Source organism: Morone saxatilis, unplaced genomic scaffold, assembly GCF_004916995.1.
Source record: "Morone saxatilis isolate NCDOM2014 unplaced genomic scaffold, NCSU_SB_2.0 Contig11, whole genome shotgun sequence".
Lineage (NCBI taxonomy): Eukaryota > Metazoa > Chordata > Actinopteri > Moronidae > Morone > Morone saxatilis.
This window is the reverse complement of record NW_023339663.1, coordinates 22,314,713-22,322,623: the sequence shown is the minus strand read 5'-3', so window position 1 is coordinate 22,322,623 and position 7,911 is coordinate 22,314,713.

The following is a 7,911-nucleotide window of genomic DNA, read 5'->3' as shown; positions in this document are numbered from 1 at the left end:
ACACACACACCACACACCCATACCCCACCCCACCCCTCCTGCTGTCATAGATCATTGATCTTTTCTGGAACAACTTGCTGCTTGCACCCTCTGCTCTTTTCAAGTCAATAGGACAGCTGATTATAAGACATGACAGGTGTCCCCTTAAAGTCATTTATGTGTGGGACAAGAAACACTTTTATAAATATAAAGTAATTTTGGCTATTTAGAAGGGCACTACCCCATAAAGGGCAAAAAAAACTTTAAGTTTTGTAGGTCACCTCAAAACTTTTTTGCTATGTACTATAAATGTTTTAAAATACAAAACGGTGGAAAAAATATTACTGATCTGTTTTTCCTCTTGATGGTCTGCTATTTTATCAGCCTCTCAGGAGTGCTAATCACTGCTCAGAATGTCACTGTTCCAAGTGTAGAAATTGAACAAAACATTTTAAATCAATATAAATGACAATGTGTTCTCACGTGCAATGTACCTACATGTGCCTTCAAGTGTTTTCAAAGCGCATTCATTTTCCAAGGCAGTGTTAAATGAGTTTCTAATAACTACAGGGACACTTTGAATTGTGTTTGTAACTTATGTTTGCAGTTTGTTGTAGTTTTCACTTGAGAAGAATATTGGATTAAAATATTCACTTTATAATAAAGTAATTTGCTCAACTTTTTTGGACTGAAGAAAACTTTATGAAACTTGTGAATTTTCAAGGCCATCTTTGGTCAAATCATTCCCATGAATATAAGTTTTGATAGCTGAAACATTTAGGAGCAATGAATGCAGTAACAGTAACAGTTATTTAGAGATTCACTTGTTAAATTGTTTTAATTTTTTTTCTGCTAGACAGGTGTCATCTTAATGCCTAAATGTAACTTAATGTAAAACATACTGCACACTTATAAAAATAATGGTCGGATAAAGAAATCCCATCCTTAATATGAGTCAGAGGTGGCATGGAAGTAAAGCAAACAAACATCACATGTCCTTGTTTTATGCATTTATCTTTTTTATTGGTATTGCTCTTAACCCGGGTCTTAAAGGGGCTGAGACCATTTTAACAATGACTGTTACTGTGTGTATGTTGTACAATATAATACTATAGGTCAATGAGGTCAACCTTTGACAAAGCACTGTGAGGAACATCCATCACATGTTCACTTTACATTTAGGCCCCCCACTTAATGAGCCTTCAAAGTAAAAGAATATGAATTATTCTGACACGATAGCAATGGCCTCTCCGTATAAAAAGAGGCCATAATAACAACAACAACAACAACATCTCAAACAATAATTTGCCCTCTTGTCTGACAAAAGAGCCAGCATGAAGGTGCCATTTGATGTGTCCCACGCTGGGCAGCTAAGGCTCATAAAACAAAATCTTTGTACCAGTGGCTCAGAGTTCAGATGAGGGGGACAATATACACACTTGATTACATTTTGTCAAAAGGCGCAATGAAATGTGTGTGGGACATTGTTTCTGTGCATGTCTCCCTCCATGGAATTTCTGATTGCCGATGTTGCTACAAGGTCTCTGCTAATGAGTTTTGTCAAAGACAATTATGGACTTGGTGGAATGGCCAGAGAGGGGATGAAAAGCTGGCTTTGTGCGGTTTGGGTGGATGTTGCATTGCGACCCCTGCTTCCTTCTATACCCTGTGTTTGACCTGCACAGTTCATATCAGAAAGAATCCAGGCCTACGTTCCGTCGCTGGTGCTGTGCTCGAGGCAGAGTGATCTGCTCCAGCACCTTTGCCCTTTCCATATTAGTTCCCAACTAAGACCCAGATCTCAATGTGCCAGGCTGGAGCATGGCACGAAGTGATGTTAGTGTTGCCATTTCCCAGGGCCTTGTTACTCTTATTAGACCTCACTCTCTCCTTGGAGTCTTCTCTGGTCTGTTAAGTTTGGGAATAAAGAATTGAAACCAAATTCTGAGTTTCTTCTTTTTTGCCTCCCATGTCAGATCACTGACAATATGTTACTTCCTATTTGTGGATGGGGTGGCTAGCCCCTGGCTCAAGTGAAACTACAGTATGAAGAGTCACCCTGTATTAAAGCTTTAAATCTTTGCTTTCATGGCTTCTGCTGCATGCCCAGGGATTCTTCCCTGGTGTCAATTGCTAAATTCTAAAACAAAGGGCAAAGTAAATCTCACTCCTGGACCATCTGTAACTACTGAAAGGAGTGCAAATGGTACTCATGGGATAATATGAGGAAACAGTGTCATGTTTACTTTGAGCACATACAGAAATAAGCGGGTCAATAAAACCCAATCACACAATAAAAGGCTAACCCACAAGGAGACACAATGAAATAAATTCTTACTGAATGCCGGCATGAGAGGAGTTATCGTGTGTGGCCTGAATCTCTACATTGTACCCATTAAGTGCGCTAAACTGCATGCACTCTTGTTCCTGTTATTTTGTTTGTTTTTTTATGTTTGTTTGCTGGACTGGCAGCTTTCTGTTGCTGACCTCAGGTCGGCGTCACCAACATCAGAATAATCTTCTGTGTCATTTTAATGCCCTTTAATAATCCCCTGCATCTCATTTTTAATCTCGCTCTTTCCTTCTGTTTTTCTTCTCCTTAATGTTTGGCATCTGTTGGCCTTTAATGCCTGCTGTTGAGTCTCCATTTGACTTTTGAACAGGGTGTATGATGGCATAGCCTGACCAAAAAAACAGTTGTAAATCCTCAAATCTACAGTCTTTTGCCAAAATAACACACCATATATGAAATTCTATGAATGCATAAAATGTGACTGACAGAGGCAGTGTATCGACACCAAAATAACATGAAAACTAGGAGCGTTTTGGCTGAAGTGGTGCATGGGCATCCTCTGGATCATTTTACACCTTCTATTGCTAAAGTTTAATTTACATACCTGTAATTGAATAATTTTCTCATAAGTACACCACAACCCTATTTTAATCATTCACCATGAGAGAATATAATCCTACTTTTTTTTAACCTTCTTTTAGGTCATTATTTGGTCTCTGCCCCCAAACTCACAGCACTTCAATTTTGAGTCTGAGCTGCTGTAATTAATATATCTAGCCTTATAAACTTTACGTAGCCTTGTAAACACACTATACATAACCTGTAACGTAAACTGTAATGACCCAGATATTTCCTCAAAAGTTGGTAGAGACCAAATCAGAGCTAAAAGTAGAGTGAATATTACAATGTTCTTTTATATTCACTAGATGTGGGCAATTTAATGGTCCGGGGATATTAGGCTGGCTGTGTATTTTTCAGCTTATTGTGGTGTTTTTCTGCCCTTTGATAGTCAAAAATGGATCAGTTATGTTAACTAACTTTGATTTAGCTTGAACCTTTAATTGAAACTGAGCGGCTGCTCAATGTTATACACAGATGTAGGGTAAATACATTTTCTTGTAAAATATAATTTGAACTTTGTATAAAAACATAATGGCCATACACAATAGAGCTAAGTCTGCATATTGTGTATTCAGGGCTATATAAAGTAGCATGAATAGGATGGAATGATGTTCCACTGTTTTTCCTTTGGTTTTTTTAGAGGAACATTCAAAAATACAGTACATAATTGGAGTAGAGTTCCCTATGTTGAAACATAGTTCTCCCATAGAACCATAGTTCTATGGTGTTTATTTTTTTTACAGAAGGGATGACAATATTATAATTTTGCAGGCTTTCTGACACTGTGAATTGTTTAGTTTTATGATGTTTGTTAGCAATTGTTTAGAAAAATGTCCCATATGCATTAAACATGTGCTGACCCACATGCACAATTTAGTAACTTTACATTACATGGACACAAATCTCATTCAGGGTCGATCTTTTGGTTTAGGCTGATATACGATGATTTGGAGAAGAATTGTGTCACAGTAGGTTTATTTTTGTGAAGCTATATAGGTGACAGCCTCTGGAGCAGTTCATTTGGACTGCAGACAGCAACAATGTTCAGCAATAGTATTCTGCAAAGCAGCAGCAGCACTATCAATTCTCTTCAATTTATGTCTCCAATTTCCTGAGTTCAGCCTGTGCCAACACCACTGCAGATTTGACAGATGAAGTCCAGCATGTGAAGCCAGCAGCTTGTCTCTCCTGGAGACTCTGCACCTGACGGTTTTTTTCCCTTCTTCACAGATATGCAGCACAATGAGTAGCTGTAGCAGTAGCACCTATAATGAACAGCCTCCTCCTCTACCTGAACACAGAGTATTTCCACTACATTAGTTTCATTGGCATCATGCGGGCAGGAGGAAAACTCACAGCAGGGCTGTGTAACAGTATGGCGTCGACAGCACTCTTCTCCACTGGGCTCTGCTTGGGGGCCTGCCTCTCTGTGTGAAGCTCCTGTGTAGGATTAGACACTGGTGTGCAAGTCAAATGGTTGCTAGCTCTAATGGAGTCTCCACACCTGCCTGATGTCTACATCAGCTCTGCTTACTGTTACTCAAGGCCCCCATATATCACGCAGACACACCAAGGAATGTAGAGGCATTTCCAAGAACACTATCTCCATGATTACAGAACGTATCATTACTGTGACAATGCTGGCCACAAAAACCTATGCATGCAAACTGACTAAAAATTACAGAAGTGAACTTTGAAGCAATTATGTCATGTTGATAACCTACAGAAGGCTCAAAAACAAAAGTAATTTAAGACAGTGGATAGAGGCTTGTGGCCTGTAAATCAAATAGAATCCTTTAAATACATTGTATGGAGGTCATGAAATGTGAAAAATGGCCTTGTTTATCACAAACAAACCAAATAGGCTCACACCAAGCGGCATCAATGCATGGGCCATAAAGCACCCCACAACAAGCATGCAGGGCGGCTGACAACAAGGCGTTGTTGTTGTGGTGGCATGCCAGTCGTGACGTGGCTTTGATACAGCGGAGCAATAAGAGGCATCAAAGAGGGGCAGTCGAAACACGCCACACATTCTACAGCGGCAAGGTAAACAGCTGAGGGGTGAGGAGGCGGAGAAGGTGGTGGTGGAGAAAGACAGGGAGGAGGGAGCAGTGGAGGGAGGTGACACACAGACCACACATTTTCAAAGTTCACTCTTAAACACAGTACGCTCATAAAAGTACAGGTCCCATTATTCACGGGTGGGATTTCTCTCTCTCTCTCTATTATAGCATGCAGGCAAACAGCCCAAACCCCCGAGCTGTGTCAAATGATGGAGCATCATAATTACGCCCTTTTTATTGGCCATCTTATTCCAGCTATGACTGATGCAGCTCCCAACCCTAAGTGTTTCCATTTGCACTTTCATGTGGCAAACGAGCAGAGAAGCCACGGCTCGCCTGCCTTTCAAAGGTGGGCTGACAAATATTTATGGCCTGACGTGAAGTCACTTTTAATCAGGCCTGGTGACCTGTTCCTTAGGAATCTGGCCGCTGGAACATGCTTATCTCCTCCGTAATAAATGAGCCTTCAAGAGCCTTCAAGAGCCCACTGTGCTTGCATTATGCGGTTGTCCAAAAATAATAACTGACACACTTTTTTTTAGAATCACTCATAATCAAGAACCCAGAGGAGGCAAATGCAGATCCCTGCTGTAACATGGTAGAAATAAATCAATGACCTCCCTCTACTGGTCAGAGGCCAAACTACAGTAGAGTGAATTACCAGCCCTCTGACTCTGTCTGCTGTCATGACCAGGGGAGAAAAAAATCAGGTAAGGTGAGCCAGGGTTTGTCAAAGAAATATTCTTTTAGAATAAAATTCACTTCCTAATTTGAGTTTTAGGATAACTATATACTTAAAATATTAAATTAGTTTTATGTGTCCTTTTGAAGAAATTTAAGTCATGATAAATTACACGCACACGCAGAAAGAACAAGGATGAAAACTGATATATTACATTTAAAAGGACAAATTATCCACATCCTGTGAACCCAAATCCCTTTAAAACTCATGGATAACTTGTATTACCTAGCACCAGTCAAAAGTAAAGACAAGTCCTATCCATTTTAGAAATGTGTTGTAAATCCACTGTATATTACTGTGGGCAGCTGAGGATGTGATGGATGGCAAAGGAAGCCAGGAAGAGATCTGTTGATGAAGCACTATTAATAGAAATTACCTCAAACTTCCAGACTTCATATCCAAGCCAGTTAAGATGTACTGTAATCCTTTGCTTTGGTTTAACTTCTTCACTATTGTCCCTGTCTGTAATCCCGCACTATGTTTTATGCTGTCTAGTTTGAAATCTAGATTTATGACATCAATATGTTCTTTTCCATGCTTTAACAGCCTATAAGGCATTATGGGAGGGCTCCCTTAGTGAAAACAGATATTTTCCTCCATATTAGGAGTTATGGGGAGAGTTATCCTTAAAAATGAAAGCCATAAATCATGTCCCTCCACGATTATGCCATTAACAGGAGCATGGTTTTGTCGTTTAGGTCATGCTAATAGTCTGGGCTTGAGGTTGTGGCCATGGGGAAGGAGCATGGAGCAATGCTTGTTCCCCTTTGCCAGCGAGAGGGAGGTGATGTAAAAGCTGAGTTTGTCTTGGTGGTCCTGTGTTACTGCTTCAGCTTTCTTAGCCTGATCACTGTAGACGTTATCCGCATCTGCTCTGGATTTCGCCTTTCTTTTTCCCCCCGTCTTCCAATTGGAGTTTCTATATTGGGCCTGGTTGTGGTCTTCCAGATAGACCCCACGACAAACTATTGGAGCATTTTGCACTCTACAAAAGGCACCGGATGCCAGCAGAGTACATATTAAATTTGTTACTAATTTTAAACTTGGCATGGTGGACCACGGAGCTGCCACTAGCTCACTGGAAGCAGGCGGGTTCAGCCCCACTGCGACCACAACCACAATACAAACAAAGCATATGGAACAGCAGCTCCCAGTGTACTACTGACAGTAAATGTTTAGAAAAGGAACTTTTAAAAATAACTCAGTGTAATAGAATTAGTGGGAGAGAGGCGCCTGGCAGCATGTTTTCCCCTTTTTCGACTCCTGTACCAGATTAAAATAATAGTCTGAGAAACATAACCAAAACTAAAGAAAGGATGAGCCTGCTTTTGTGTTTTTAAGAGCTACCCGTGGCTGCGAAATCATTGGGCATCTTTTTTCTTTGTGTTCCAAACTTTCCCAAGAGAGCACTTAAAAATCTGAAAATCTAAATTTCATGATTTATTGAGCTATCTGCATGCCATGGTACAGAACTTAATGCCACTGAATTGGTGAAAGTCCTTGATGGAAGAAGTACTCACATTTCTTACTACAAAAGTATCAATACAGTGTAGAAATACTCTGCTACTATGGGTCGTGTCAAAATATAAGTACTCATTAAGCAGAATCATGACCCATTTCAGAATAATATAGTATTATTATTATTATATATATTATCGGATTAGATTTTATTGATACATTAATGTATGCATCACTTGTTGATGCTGGTTAAGGTAGGGCTAATTTTATACAACAGAATATGTAATAATATATCATGATTTTTAAACTGTACATTTTATCTTTTTTATATATATATTCTTAATATATGTTGTTTGTAATCTTGAGTTTTGTAACAATCGATTTCCCTGGATTATTAATAGGTAATTTTCTGATCTATCTGATTCCTGATTGTATTTGATAAATATTACTCTGGTGTTCAAATACTTCTGAAGCTTTAAAATAAATGTAGTGGAGTAAAAAGTGCAATATTTACCAACCAATGTATCAAGTGTATTTGTCACATGCACTCATATACAATACAATCACGGTGAAATTTATCTGATTTAACCCTGAAATGTAGCATAAAGGGTGAAGTAGCATAAAAGGGAAATAGTGATGTACAGTATTTGAGTAAATGTGCTTTTGTTCCTTTCCACCCCTGGTGAAAGTACACCAGCGGGAAGAGGACTTGGGTACATTTCATTTCCTAACTTGCCAAGCAGCAGACATGT